Raw genomic sequence first — 14,233 nt, 5'->3', positions numbered from 1 at the left:
TGGATCACTGAACTTGCTAGGGTGTACTGACGCCCACCAGTTTCCCTGGCACCTGTCACAGAGAGAATCCCCCTTGTCTATTAGATTGTAAGCTCTTTGAGCAGGGACTGTCTTTCTTCTATGTTTGTGCAGCGCTGCGTATGCCTTGTAGCGCTATAGAAATGCTAAATAGTAGTAGTAGTAGTAGTAGTGACGTACAACTCAGAGCTAGAAAAATTGAGAAGAATCATAAAAGATCTACAGCCATTATTCCAGGAGGATGAACTACTGAAATAGATATTCCCATCCTCACCAGTGCTGACCTTTTGGCAGCCACCCAACTTAAAACACAAACTAGTGAAAAGCAAGCTGCCAATAGAAACTCAAAAAGAAGAGAGTACACATCCTCGCAGTATATCGAGCTGCAAACTGTGCCAACCCATTTCACAGGATCCCACAGTCATTCCCATTGGGAAAATATTCAGTATAAGGGAATCCTGCACATGCTCATCTTCAAATGAGGCATATATCATTCAACGTAAAAAGTGTAAAGAAGGATGCTATATTGGAGAAACAAGCCAGATGCTAAAGAAGAGATTTAATTTACATAGACATCATATGAAAAATGCCAGTGCCAACCAGGATGTCACCTCTGCGGGGCAGCACTTTACAAAACCAGAACACTGCATAGATGATTTTATGGTGAGAATACTGAAAGGAAACTTTAAGACAATCCAGGAACCTAAGACCTTTGAGTCAAAATGATGACATATTTTGACACCCACCAGACAGGACTTAACAAAGATCTGGGTTTTCTATCCCATTATAAAGCATAAACTTATACTGCTTTGTCACCCTCTTATCAGCCATCCATCTCTCCTTGTCTCTCATCCACCCAGCTCTATATTGCTCCTTGATGTGACCTCACCTTGAGTATTGTGTGCAATTATTGTTGCCGTATCTCAAAAAAGATATAGCAGGATTAGGAAAGCTTCAAAGAAGGGTGGCCAAAATGATGAAGGGGATGGAACTCCTCTCATATGAGGACATGCTAAAGAGGTTAGGGCGCTTCAGCTTGGAAAACAGACGGCTGAGGAGGGATATGATAGAGGTCTACAAAATTCTGAGTTGTTTATTCTTTCGAAAAGTACTGAGACTAGGGGACACTCAATGAAGTTACATGGTAATACTTTTAAAAACAAATAGGAAAAATATTTTTTTCACTCAACAAATAGTTAAGCTTTGGAACTCATTGCTAGAGGATGTGGTAACAGCGGTTGGCGTATCTGGATTTTAAAAAAGTTTAGACAAATTCCTGGAGGAAAAGTCCATAGCCTGCTATTGAGATAGACATGGGGGAAGCCACTGCTTGTCCCTAGGATTGATACATGGAATCTTGGTACTCTATGAGATTCTGGAATCTTGTTAATCTTTAGGATTCTGTCAGGTGCTTGTGACCTGGATTGGCCAGTGTGGAAGCAGGATACTGGGCTAGATGGACCATTGGTCTGACCCACTAAGGCTATTCTTATGTTCTAAAGGAACATACACACCTTATGTGCTGAGAGCTATTAGCTATTAGAACTAAAAGAAAATCCTTCAGAAAATGGAAGAAGGAACCGACTGAAAATAATAAGAAGCAGCATAAGGAATGGCAAGTCAAATGCAAAGCACTAATAAGGAAGGCAAAGAGGGACTTTGAAAAGAAGATTGCACTGGAGGCAAAAAACATGTAATAAAAATTGTTTTAGGTATACTCAGTGGTGTGCTGGAGCAGGCTCTCACAGGCTCTCGAGAGCCGTTTGTTAAGTTTTTAAGAATTTTGGGAGCCGGTTCTCCATGGCTACTTTAACAAATGGATCCCAAAATGTGGGCTTGGGCCCCTCCTGAATTCTCTTTTACTTTGCTGGTGAGAGAGAGCCCCCTGTTAACAATTTACCAGCACACCCCTGGGTATACTAAAAGCAAGAAGCCAGCAAAAGATTCGGTTGGACCGCTACATGACCAAGGGGTAAAAGGGACACTCAGGGAAGACAATGCCATAGCAGAGAGATTAAATGAATTCTTTGCTTCAGTCTTCACCAAGGAAGATTTGGGAGAGATACCGGTACCAGAAATGGTATTCAAAGCTGATGAGTCAGAGAAACTGAATGAAATCTCTATAAACTTGGAGGATGTAATGGCGCAGTTTGACAAAATAAAGAGTAGCAAATCTCCTGGACTGGATGGTATTCATCCCAGAGTACTGATAGAATTGAAAAATGAACTTGCGGAACTATTGTTAATAATATGTAATTTATCTTTAAAATCAAGCATAGTACTGGAAGATTGGAGGGTGGCTAATGTAACGCTGATTTTTTAAAAAGGTTCCAGAGGAAATCTAGGAAATTATACACCGGTAAACCTGACGTCGGTGCCAGGCAAAATGGTAGAGACTATTATAAAGAAGAAAATTGCAGAGCATATTCAAAAGGATGGATTATTGAGATAAAGCCAACATGGATTTAGTGAAGGGAAATCTTGCCTTACCAATCTATTACATTTCTTTGAAGGGGTGAACAAACATGTGGATAAAGGTGAGCCACTTGATATCGTGTATCTGGATTTTCAAAAAGCGTCTGACAAAGTACCTCTTGAAAGACTCCAGAGGAAATTGTAGAGTCATGGGATAGGAGGTAATGTCCTATTGTGGATTAAAAACTGGTTAAAAGATAGAAAACAGAGAGTAGGGTTAAATAGTCAGTATTCTCAATGGAGAAGGGTAGACAGTGAGGTTCCCCATGGGTCTTTGCTGGGACTGCTGCTTTTTGACATATTTATAAATGATCTAGAGATGGGAGTAACTAGTGAGGTAATTAAATTTGCTGACGACACAAAGTTATTCAAAGTTGTTAAATCACAAGGGGATTGTGAAAAATTATAGAGGACCTTATGAGACTGGGAGACTGGGCGTCTAAATGGCAGATGACGTTTAATGTGAGCAACTGCAAAGTGATGCATGTGGGAAAGAGGAACCTGAACTATAGCTACGTCATGCAAGGTTCCACATTAGGAGTCACCGACCAGGAAAGGGATCTAGGCGTCGTTGTTGATGATACCCTCTGCTCAGTGTGCGGCGGTGGCTAAGAAACCAAATAGAATATTAGGTATTATTAGGAAAGGAATGGAAAACAAAAATGAGGATGTTATCATGCCTTTGTATTACTCCATGGTGCAACTCACTTCAAATACTGTGTTCAATTCTGGTCGCCGCATCTCAAAAAAGATATAGTGGAATTAGAAAAGGTGCAGAGAAGGGCGATGAAAATGATAAAGGGGCGGGGACGGAAAGGCTAAAGTGGTTAGGGCTGTTCAGCTTGGAGAAAAGATGGCTGAGGAGAGATATGATAGAGGTCTATAAAATAATGAGTGGAGTTGAACGCTTGTTTACTCTTTCCAAAAATACTAGGACTAGGGGGTATGCAATGAAGCTACAAATCAGAGAAAATATTAAAACTAATCAGAGAAAATATTTCTTCATTCAACATGTAATTAAACTCTGGAATTCGTTGCCAGAGAATGTGGTAAAAGCACTTAGCTTAGCGGGGTTTAAAAAAAGGTTTGGATGGCTTCCTAAAGGAAAAGTTCATAGACCATTATTAAAATGGACTTGGGGAGAATCCACTTCTTATTTCAAGAATAAGCAGCATAAAATATATTGTACTATTTGGGGATCTTGCCAGGTACTTGTGACCTGGATTGGCCACTGTTGGAAACACGATGCTGGGCTTGATGGACCTGCGGTCTGTCCCAATATGGCAATACTTATGTACTTACGTACTTCTATCTCTAGTAGTGTGTAAATTCTTTCACACACAAATTTACACCTGCTCCAGAGAAAATGTGTGGCCATAGTCTATGTGTGTAATTGGAAATTAGACAAAATGCATACGTGCATCGCAGCTCAGCCCATGCTCTGCCCAAATTATGCCCCTGGGAACACCTACTTGCCATCTTGTTGGTACATGTCCTTTTTTTAAATCTACTGTACGTACTCAACAGCACAGTTTTCTAACTGCCCTTTTCCACATATAAAATGAGCTCTGCACAGGGAAATTGTTTTATGAAATGACCCCAATGTGTCTAGAAAAATCTTTTGGTTTTTTTTTAAGGGAAGGAAGCCCTATAGAGATCATGATGCACTGAATTTTCAAGATGCAGTTTGGAACTTGAAAGACAGGTTCAAGTCCCAGGTAATTCAACCAGGGCTTCCATCTGCACACACTCTAGGTAGCTTTCTGAGTCTTCCTAAAAAGATCATTTGAATCAGGGATGCTTCATTTTATCTTGTGCCCGGAAGCCTTTCAAGTGCTGATGTGCGGTGCAATGCTATGCACAACGGCAGGGTGTTTGTATAGAAGGACAAGCTCAGTAAAAGAAACTGCCATGCCCCTGTCATCTATTCTCTCCACTCGATGAAATGTTTTTATACACACAGTCAAAACAGTTTCTGCCTGTAACTGCTTCGACTTGCCAAAAGATTATCTTTTTATCTTTGGTTTGCTTTTTCAAGAAATTGAAAAATGGTAGAATCAAACAGAAGAAAAAGGGAACTGTTGCTGACATTCTTACACTTTGCCAAAAAATTGTGCTCTGGGTTTCTTTATGAAGAAAGTCATATGCATTTTGTTTTTATTATCTTATTTAATAATTGTCTCTAAAGAAGATTAAAGACTTATGCAAGCGGGTGGTGCAGTAGGGTAAAGGAGAAGGGGCTTGACAGCTCACGTATACATAGTTTGTTGACTTAGGCTGGCTCTGTAGGTTTTGCACATTGGCCTGTTTTCCCTCCAGGTTATAATATACTGTCTGGCACAGAGGGTTTGTAGTTGAGGCCTGTCAGTGCTGGCAGAGGGAGATTCAGTTCCAGTATCTCCTTTTGCAAACCCCACATGGAGCATCACACAAGCTGTTCAACCCAAGTACATGGGCGACACGTGGCGTGAGGTAACAAAGGGTTTTGAAAACCCATTTTTCAATTCCATTTTAGTATCCCAGGTTTCTCGTCAACTTCTCCCTTCACCTCTTCATAGAGAGGAGTAGCCTAGTGGTTACAGCACCAGCTTTGACATTAAGGGGTGTCCGCTTCAAACCCACTGCTGCTGGATGTGATCTTGGCAGTGGCGTACCGAGGGCAGGGCGGTGGGGGTGGTCCGCCCCGGGGGTGCAGAAAGCAGTTGTGCGGCTGTCGGCTCCGCTGGTTCCCCGGAACAAGTTACTTCCTGTTCCGGGGCAGAGAGAGTAGGGAACCAGCAGAACCGACAGCCACGCGGCTGCTCCCAGCAGGTAAGGATACACCTGGGGGGGGGGGGTCATGCTGCACCTGGGGGGGGGCAGACACCACTGCGCCATGGGAGGGTGCACAGCAGCGATCCGCCCCGGGTGGCAGCCGACCAAGGATCGCCACTGGATCTTGGACAGGGCACTTAGGGGTCCTTTTACTACGTCATGGTAAAACGTGCCCTGTGGTAGTGTGGGCATGTATTTTTGGTGCCATTTTTTATCATGGCTGGCAAAAAAGGCTTTTCTCAATGGGGGCAGTAAATGGCCGTGCACTAGAATTACAAGTAGCATACAGCTGTGTACTGCCTGAGCCCTTACCGCCACCCATTGACCTATCGGTAAGGGTTCACACACTACACATGTGGTACTCATGCAGCACATGCCCCCCTCCCCCCCCCCCCCCCCCCCCCCCGCGGTAGAAAATAGAAGAATATTTTCTACCGCGGGAAACAGCGTGCGCCAACTTCAAAATCACCACCAGGTGGTAGTGTCAGTTTGGCTTGTGCTGCATATACGGTAGCCCTACTGCTGCTTTGTAAAAGGACCCCTTAACTCTCCATTGCCTCAGGTACAAAATTAGCCCTCCGGGAATAGGGAAGTACTGTGTATGTCTGAATTTTATATATTTGTTTAGATTTTGCTCACACCTTTTTGAGTAGTAGCTCAAGGTGAGTTACATTCAGGTACAATGGATATTTCCCTGTCCCTGGAGGGCTCACAATCTAATTTTATACCTCAGGCAATGGAGGGTTAAGTGACTTGCCCAAGATCAGAAGGAGCAGTAGTGGAATTTGAACCAGCCACCTGTGGGTGTCAAGACTGGTGCTCTAACCACTAGGCCACTCCTCCACTAGCAGCATTCCATGTAGAATCTTCAATAGTAGCAACATTCCAGAATCTCAAAAAGTGGCAACATTCCATGTAGAATCTTCAATAGTAGCAACATTCCATATATTTATTTATTTAGATTTTGCTCACACCTTTTTCAGTAGTAGCTCAAGGTGAGTTATACTCAGGTACTCTGGATATTTCTCTGTCCCAGGAGGGCTCACAATCTAAGTTTGTACCTGAGGCAATGGAGGGTTAAGTGACTTGCCCAAGATCAGAAGGAGCAGTAGTGGAATTTGAACCAGCCACATGTGGGTGTCAAGACTGGTGCTCTAACCACTAGGCCACTCCTCCACTCATCTTGAGCTACTAATTCTGAAAAAGAAAAGGTGGAGAAAAATCCAAATAAATAAAGTCACATCACAGTTCAACCTTCATAGTAAACCAGCAATAGGCTCAGGGGCAAAGCCAGATCTCGCGGTGGGAGGGGGCCATAGCCTGAGGTGGGGGGGGGCACATTGTGGTCTGCCACCCCGCCACTGCCCCACCTCGCCGCCCTGCCGCTCCCCACTCACGCCCGCAACAAATACCGTGGCTGGTGGGGGTCTCCAACCCCTGCTAGCTGAAGCCTTGTCCAGCACCGGTCTCCGGCGCTGCCGCATTGCCTGCCCTGCCCTCTCTTCTGCTTACGTCCTGCACGCTCCTTTTAGTAAAAATGAGCAGGGCAGGCAACGCGGCGATGCTGGAGACCGGCGTTGGACAAGGCTTCAGCTGGTAGGGGTTGGGGACCCCCGCCAGCAAAACCAGAGGCCCAGAGGAAATTTGGGGGAGCCCAGGCCCCAGTGGCCCCACGTAGCTACGCCACTGAATGGAATCCAATTAATTTCCTCTCAATGATCACCTGAGAGGTGAATTAGAGTCCTGCTTCATGCACTGATGGCATAAATGGAATGTCTTGAATGATATAAGAAGGGCTTGTAGCTAATTGAGCCATACGGTTGTTTGGTAGATGGACTAACGAAGGAGCCATTTTGTTTTTGTTGAGAGTGTGCAAGTTGGATTGGTAGGTCGCATTAGCACCTCATGAACTGATAGACAAAAGAAGCACCCTGTAGACAGTGTTGTATAGTAATGAAGGGAAAGTAACGCATTACAATACTTAAGTAACCATTTCAGTACTTTTACTCCTTACTGAGTACATGATAAGACTGAACACTTTTACTTGTAACAGAGTATTATCTGCACCAATTTTAAGTGCTTTTACCTCGTTAATTTGGATTCGTTACAAGTAATATGGCGGCTGAAGAACTCAATTTTCCTCCCCCCTTCTTCTCTTCACATGGCTCGGGGGCAGGGGTGTAGCTACGGGCCCACCCAGTCTCAGCTTAAGCCCACCCTGTGTCTTTGATCACCACCAATCAGGTGCCTGTCTTAGGCGCCAGTTACTGTGCAGAGCCACAGTACGCTGCTCAGGCATTAGTGCTTCAACCACATGCAAGAGGAAGCCTCCTGTGAGCCACCCGTGCCCCCTCAGCGCAATGCAGCTGAAGTTGTTGTTTGCTGCTGTTTCTCTAGGAGACGCACGCACCGCCAGAAACAGCGAGCCAAGTCCCAGGAGGAACTGGCAAAGAAACTTGCAATTGGGGGAGTTCTGTTCAGTTGAATTAAGGCAGGCAGCAGCGCCACAGCTGGGCTCCCAAGTACAACTTAGCTTGCTGCTCTCCCCCTCCTCCCCCTGTCCCGTGCCTGTGATGCTAGGCGGTACTGCGGCTGCCACTGCGCTGAGAAATCTGGGCAGTGGCCGTGGGCTGTCATCAGCCCCATCCTGCTGAGTCAGATCTACAGTTCTCCCCTAGCCCAGCAGCACTACAAGGACTCAGAGCCAGCTTGGGCCCCCTTCTCCAACACTGCACATCAATCAGGGCCTCATCGGGGCAGTAGATTTCATTTATAGGAAGCTCAGCTCAACAAGTTTAAAAAAAATAAGTTTTATATTTTATGTTGGTGGGCTACTGGGCTTCCCACTAATATTAAATATAAACCTTTTTTTCTTTTGAACTTGGGCGGTGCAGAGCCCACCCCCGCCATGTCTTTTTTTTTGTTTTTGGCCTTTTCACCCGCTGCAGCAAGAACGGCCCCCGCTGCTAGCCCGGAACCCTTTTTACCGCAGCTTAGTAAGAGGGGCCCCATAAAGAACTAAACTGGACACTTGTTCTTTCTCAATTATTAAATTTACAAAAAGAAAAATGTTCTAGATGTCCGTAGTTCTTTATTTCAGTCAGATTAAGGTCCAAACCAATATTTTTAAAAAGGTTTTGGAAAAAAAGAAAGAAATATAAGGGGCCCTTTTACTAAGCTGTGTTTATTGTTTATTCCATTTGATATACCGTTTTACTTGTGGTCAAATCAAAATGGTTTAAAGTATGCAAATAAACAAATAATGCAAACAATGCATAATATATATAAAAAAAACCCCACAAAATTATAAAAACAAAAATAAAACGTAGAACTCCATTGTTTGATAGTAAAGCACACACACCCAAGACCAGACAGTCACACAGGCATACCATACGCTCGTATCAAATGCTAACTTATATTAAGTAGAGAGGTGTGGTAGCCGTGTTAGTCCACTTTTAAAGGTAATCAATAGAAATAAAACAAAACATGGAAAATAAAATAAGATGATACCTTTTTTATTGGACATAACTTAATACATTTCTTGATTAGCTTTGGAAGGTTGTCAGATCGGAAATAAGCAAATGTTGGTAGATGACAGTATATATAAGTGAAACATCAAAGCATTTCAGTTACAGTCTAACAGGATGGGGGTAGATAGGTGAGACAGGAAGAGTCGGGTGGATGAGGGACAGGAAGTTATGTCCAATAAAAAAAGTATCATCTTATTTTCTTTTCCATGTTTTATTTTGTTTTATTTCTATTGATTAACTTATATTAAAAATCCAGATATCATCTGTGTATGTTACGTTGCAATTAACAATTGCAGTTATCTCTTCTCACTGCAGAAATGTGGTCAAGTAATCTAAACTGGAAATAGTAAGAGTCCAAAAGTGTTAGGTGCTAATGCAGCAAAAACAGCCTAATGCAAGATACACTAAAGTGTCCTGCATTAGTTTTGCCATACATTTAAAACATAGCAGAGAAAATACTTCTTCAATCAATGTATCATTAAGTTCTGGAATTCATTGCACGAGAATTTGGTAAAAAGTCGTTAGCTTAGTTGGGTTTACAGAAAGTACCAGCAGGCTGACACGAGCAGTCTCAGACGTCCAAGGAGACGGGCATTATTGCGGCCACCCTTGCGATGACATCATTGGGGGCTTGATACTCCTTAAAAGCAATCCCTGTAACGGTATGGAACAGCAAAATATACCAGCAGATATGACACTTGTGAAATTTCATTCTGAAGTAGAAAAAAATGCAGTATTGAAGTTGTATTTTTCTAAGAAACATGTTCCTTTCTGGGGGTCAACAAATTTCCATATTTCCTGACATGGCCAACAAACACGGCTTCGTAGAAAGCAATTTCTACAGCTGAGTTTTAGTAATAGGAGCTACTTTTTCCTCAAATTTCCTTGTAAGTGTCGGAGAGGAGTGTGGTAGCCGTGTTAGTCCACTCTTAAGGTTATCAATAGAAATCAAACAAAATAAAACATGGATAAGATGATACCTTTTTTATTGGACATAACTTAATACATTTCTTGATTAGCTTTCGAAGGTTGCCCTTCTTCGTCAGATCGGAAATAAGCAAATGTGCTAGCTGACAGTGTATATAAGTGAAAACATTCAAGCATTACTATGACAGTCTGAGAGGGTGGGAGGATGGGGGTGGGTCGGAGGTATGCATGGGGACATCAAAGCATATCATTGATATTCTAACAGGATGGGTGTGGGTAGGTGAGGGGAGGGTGATCAACAGAGAAATACAGCTTTATGGTTTATAATGGGCTAGGAACCCCAGGTCCTTGTTAAGTCCTTTCTGTTGGGTGTTAAAATATTCAATCATTCTGACTTCAAAGGTCTTACGTTCTTGTATGGTTTTAAAGTTACCTTTCAGGATTCTCACTGTGAAGTCACTGGTACAGTGTCCTGGTCTTAACAAGGATCTGGGGTTCCTAGCCCATTATAAACCATAAAGCTGTATTTCTCTCCACTCCTCACCTATCCACATGAACTTTGGTCATGAACTTTGGTCATCCCCGCGACGGAAAGCAGTTGAGGATGCCCAAAATCGGCTTTCAATTATGCTGATTTGGACAACCCTGAGAGAAGGACGCCCATCTCCCGATTTGTGTCGGAAGATGGGCGCCCTTCTCTTTCGAAAATAAGCCTGATAGTATACTACTTACAATGTCAACACAATACATAATAGAACATTTTCATTGATAGTGAAGGGTAAGGCAAAGTTTATTTAATTATTTATTGCTTTTGTATCCCACATTTTCCCACCTCTTTGCAGGCTCAATGTGGCTTACATTATGCCGTAATAGCAGGCACCATTACCAAAAGGAGAGATACAGAATATTATTGCATTTAAAGTAGAGAAATATAACATAAATTAGAAATAAAAAGGTATATAAATCATTTCAGGTGTAAGAGAACTAGGGTAATATGAAACATTCAATAAAGACATTTTGATTATAGTAAAACAAATATCAGGTTGTAGCATATAGGTGGGTAAGAAAGTAGGAAGAAAGTAAGGTGATTGATTTAAAGAAAGTTACACATGAGGTCAGAAAAATGGTTACATATTATCTCAGCTAGGGTAGGAGTGGATAGACATGTCCTGTCACTGCATAAAGTGAGGCCATTTTTTTTCTGTTCTAACTTTGTGGCCCTTTTGCTAAAGGGTTGGCAAGCAGCAACAGACTTGGCAAGCGCCAATCCAGAACCACCGCAGGAGCCTGATAGTCGTTGCCACCCCCAACGTGCGCCATTTGCGGCAGTACAAAAAGGTTTCTATGTTTCGTAGCGCCGGTGCTTACCTGGCAGTAATCGGACAGTGCTGTGTTCTGCCTGGTTACCACCGGGTTAGCCCAGAAGCCCTGAATGGCCACACAGCAAGTGGTTCACTTACCGCGCAGTCATTTATTTTCCAGCAAAAAAGATAGCTTTTACCCGCTGCAATAGAAGGGGGCCTCACTGCGCATCAAAAACACGCGCTGACACTAGTGCAGGCCCCCTTTTACTGCAGCTTGGTAAAAGGCCCCCCTTTATGCAGTAGCTCAGCCAGTTACTACTACTACTACTTATCATTTCTATAGTGCTACTAGACGTACACAGCGTTGTACACTTGAACATGAAGAGACGGTCCCTGCTCGACAGAGCTACAATCTAATCAGGACAAAAAGGGATAAGAACAAAGAGTAGCAAGATTCCGGAATCCCAGTGATTAGCAAGATTCCGGAATCCCAAAGACTACTACTATTACTTATCATTTCTAAAGTGCTACTAGACGTACGCAGCGCTGTACACATTAAAACAGTAAGTAGACATACTCTGAAATCCATTTATGTTAGAAAAGCACTACAAAAGTCAACACATACAGATTTCAACAAGCTATTTATTTATTTTGTTGCATTTGTATCCCACATTTTTCCCACCTCTTGCAGGCTCTATGTGACTTACAATACATCATGAGTAGTAGAAGAATGCTAGAAAATAAACATTTAGTATTACAGAAGGATTTTGGTCAGCATGATGATAATAAGACATAGTAATAGTATACAAGCATATATTATGATACAGTTTTGAATATAAATGGGCGAGTTGTGCATATTCACATTGGTTGATCTTTGTGATACGCTTTATTAAAGAGATGGGTCTTAAGTAGTATGCGGAAGTTCGTTCTTTCGTAGATCGATTTCAAGCTGCACGGCAACGCATTCCATAATTGTGTGCTCAGGTAGGTAAAGTTTGACGCATGCATTAGTTTGTGTTTCATACCTTTGCAGTTGGGGAAGTGCAAATCAAGGAATGTGCAGATGATCTTTTGGCATTCCTAGGTGGTAGGTCTATCAGGTCTGACATGTAAGCTGGTGCGTCACTATGGATAATTTTGTGAACTAGTGAGCATATTTTGAACGTGATGCGTTCCTTAAGTGGGAGCGAGTGTAATTTTTCTCGTAGGGGCTTAGCACTTTCAAATTTTGTTTTGCCAAATATGAGTCTAGCTGCGGTGTTCTGGGCTGTTTGAAGTTTCTTGATTATTTGTTCTTTGCAGCCGGCATATAGTGAGTACGTTACAATAATCTAGATGACTGAGCACTATTGATTGTACCAGGTTACGGAAAACAGTCCTTGGGAAGAAAGGTCTTATTCTTTTTAATTTCCACATTGAGTGGAACATCTTCTTGGTTGTGTTTTTCGCGTGATTCTCTAGTGTTAGGTGTCTATCAATGGTGACTCCAAGAATTTTTAGGGTGTCTGAAATAGGAAAGTTTAGAGTTGGTGTGTTAATGGCGGTGAATTCTTTCTTGTTGTGTTGAGAGGTGAGTATTAGGCACTGGGTTTTTGCTGCATTGAGTTTCAGCCGAAATGCGTCCGCCCAAGAATGCATGATATGGAGACTTTGGTTAATGTCATTGGAAATTTCTTTTAGTTCTTGTTTGAATGGGATGTAGATCGTTACGTCGTATGCATATATGTATGGATTAAGGTTTTGATTTGATAGTAGTTTTGCCAAGGGTATCATCATTAAGTTGAATAGAGTCGGCGAGAGGGTGTATCCTTGTGGTACTCCGCATTCAGGTACCCATGCGGCTGAAATAGTCGAGTTAGATGTCACTTGGTATGATCTTGTGGTTAGGAATCCCTTGAACCAATTGAGGACGTTGCCTCCGATTCCGAAGTATTCAAGGATGTGTAATAAAATTCCATGGTCAACCATGTCGAAAGCGCTTGACATGTTGAACTGTAAAAGTAGTATGTTCTTACCAGTTGCAATCATTTGTTTGAATTTAGTCATGAGAGTGACTAATACTGTTTCGGTACTGTGGTTAGACCGAAATCCTGACTGGGAATCGTGAAGTATTGAGAATTTATCTAAATAGTTTGTAAGTTGTTTGGTCACCAACCCTTCCGTTAATTTGGTTATTAAGGGAATGGATGCTACTGGTCTGTAGTTAGTTAGTTCACCAGCACTTTTCTTTGCATCTTTGGGTATGGGGGTGAGTAAAATGTTTCCTTTTTCCTTTAGGAAGAGTCCATTTTGTAGCATGTAATTCAGGTGTTTCGTTAAGTCGTTTATGAATTGTTGAGGAGCAGATGTCATCAGGTTGTTTGGGCATATGTCTAGTTTGCAGTGAGATTTGGCAAATCTTTTGAGCGTTTGGGTGATGATATTCTCCGGTAATATCTCGAAGTTGGTCCAGGTCCTGTCCGCTGGGTGAATGCCAGGGACTGGGTCTAGGCAGTCAAGGAGTTCAGCATAGTCGATGGTACTGACAGGTATTTTAAGTCGTAGTTGTACGATTTTTTCGTTGAAGTATTTCGCAAGATTGTCTGCTCCAGGAGTGTCTTTGCTGTTGGTTGTGACTGGTGTGATATCTAATAGTTTGTTCACGAGTTGGAAAAGTTTATGTGTATCCTTGTAGTTTGGTCCGATTATGGTTTTGTAATGTACTCTTTTGGTTCGTCTTATGGTATATTTGTATTTTCTTTGAAGTTGTTTCCAGGCGTTAAGTGTGGGGTCGTCTTTCTTTTTATTCCAAGCTCGTTCTAACCTTCTGACATGTGTTTTGAGTTTTTTCAACTCTTCATTGAACCATGGTGTTGAATTCTTTCTGTGTGAGGTTCTTGTTTGGGTTGGAGCAATATTGTCTAATATAGATCTGCATCTGTTGTCCCATTCTAAGAGGAATTGGATTGTATCTGTTTTTATTGTCCATTCGTTGTGGTAAATCTGTTGCCAAAATATTACGGGATCTATTTTTCCTCTCGTAGTGTAAGTTTTCCGTTCTTGTTTATTCGGTGGTCCTTTTGTTCGTCATTGGAGGGAGATGTTTGCTTTATGGTGGTCCGACCATGGTGCGGGTGTCCATTTTGTGTCTGTTAGTATAAGATGTGCATCGGGGTCAAATTTGTG

General features: G+C 42.4%; 1 protein-coding gene across 5 annotated transcripts in view; it reads left to right on the top strand.

Annotated features, from left to right (window-relative positions):
- Nucleotides 1-14,233, top strand: part of SCUBE3 (signal peptide, CUB domain and EGF like domain containing 3) — a 297,033-nt gene that overhangs the window by 139,745 nt on the left and 143,055 nt on the right. The gene's annotated exons all lie outside the window — the stretch shown is intronic.

The sequence above is a fragment of the Microcaecilia unicolor genome, chromosome 12, assembly GCF_901765095.1.
Source record: "Microcaecilia unicolor chromosome 12, aMicUni1.1, whole genome shotgun sequence".
NCBI classification, from domain to species: domain Eukaryota; kingdom Metazoa; phylum Chordata; class Amphibia; order Gymnophiona; family Siphonopidae; genus Microcaecilia; species Microcaecilia unicolor.
The sequence above is the reverse complement of the archived record's forward strand: the minus strand, read 5'-3'. Positions and strand labels throughout refer to the sequence as shown.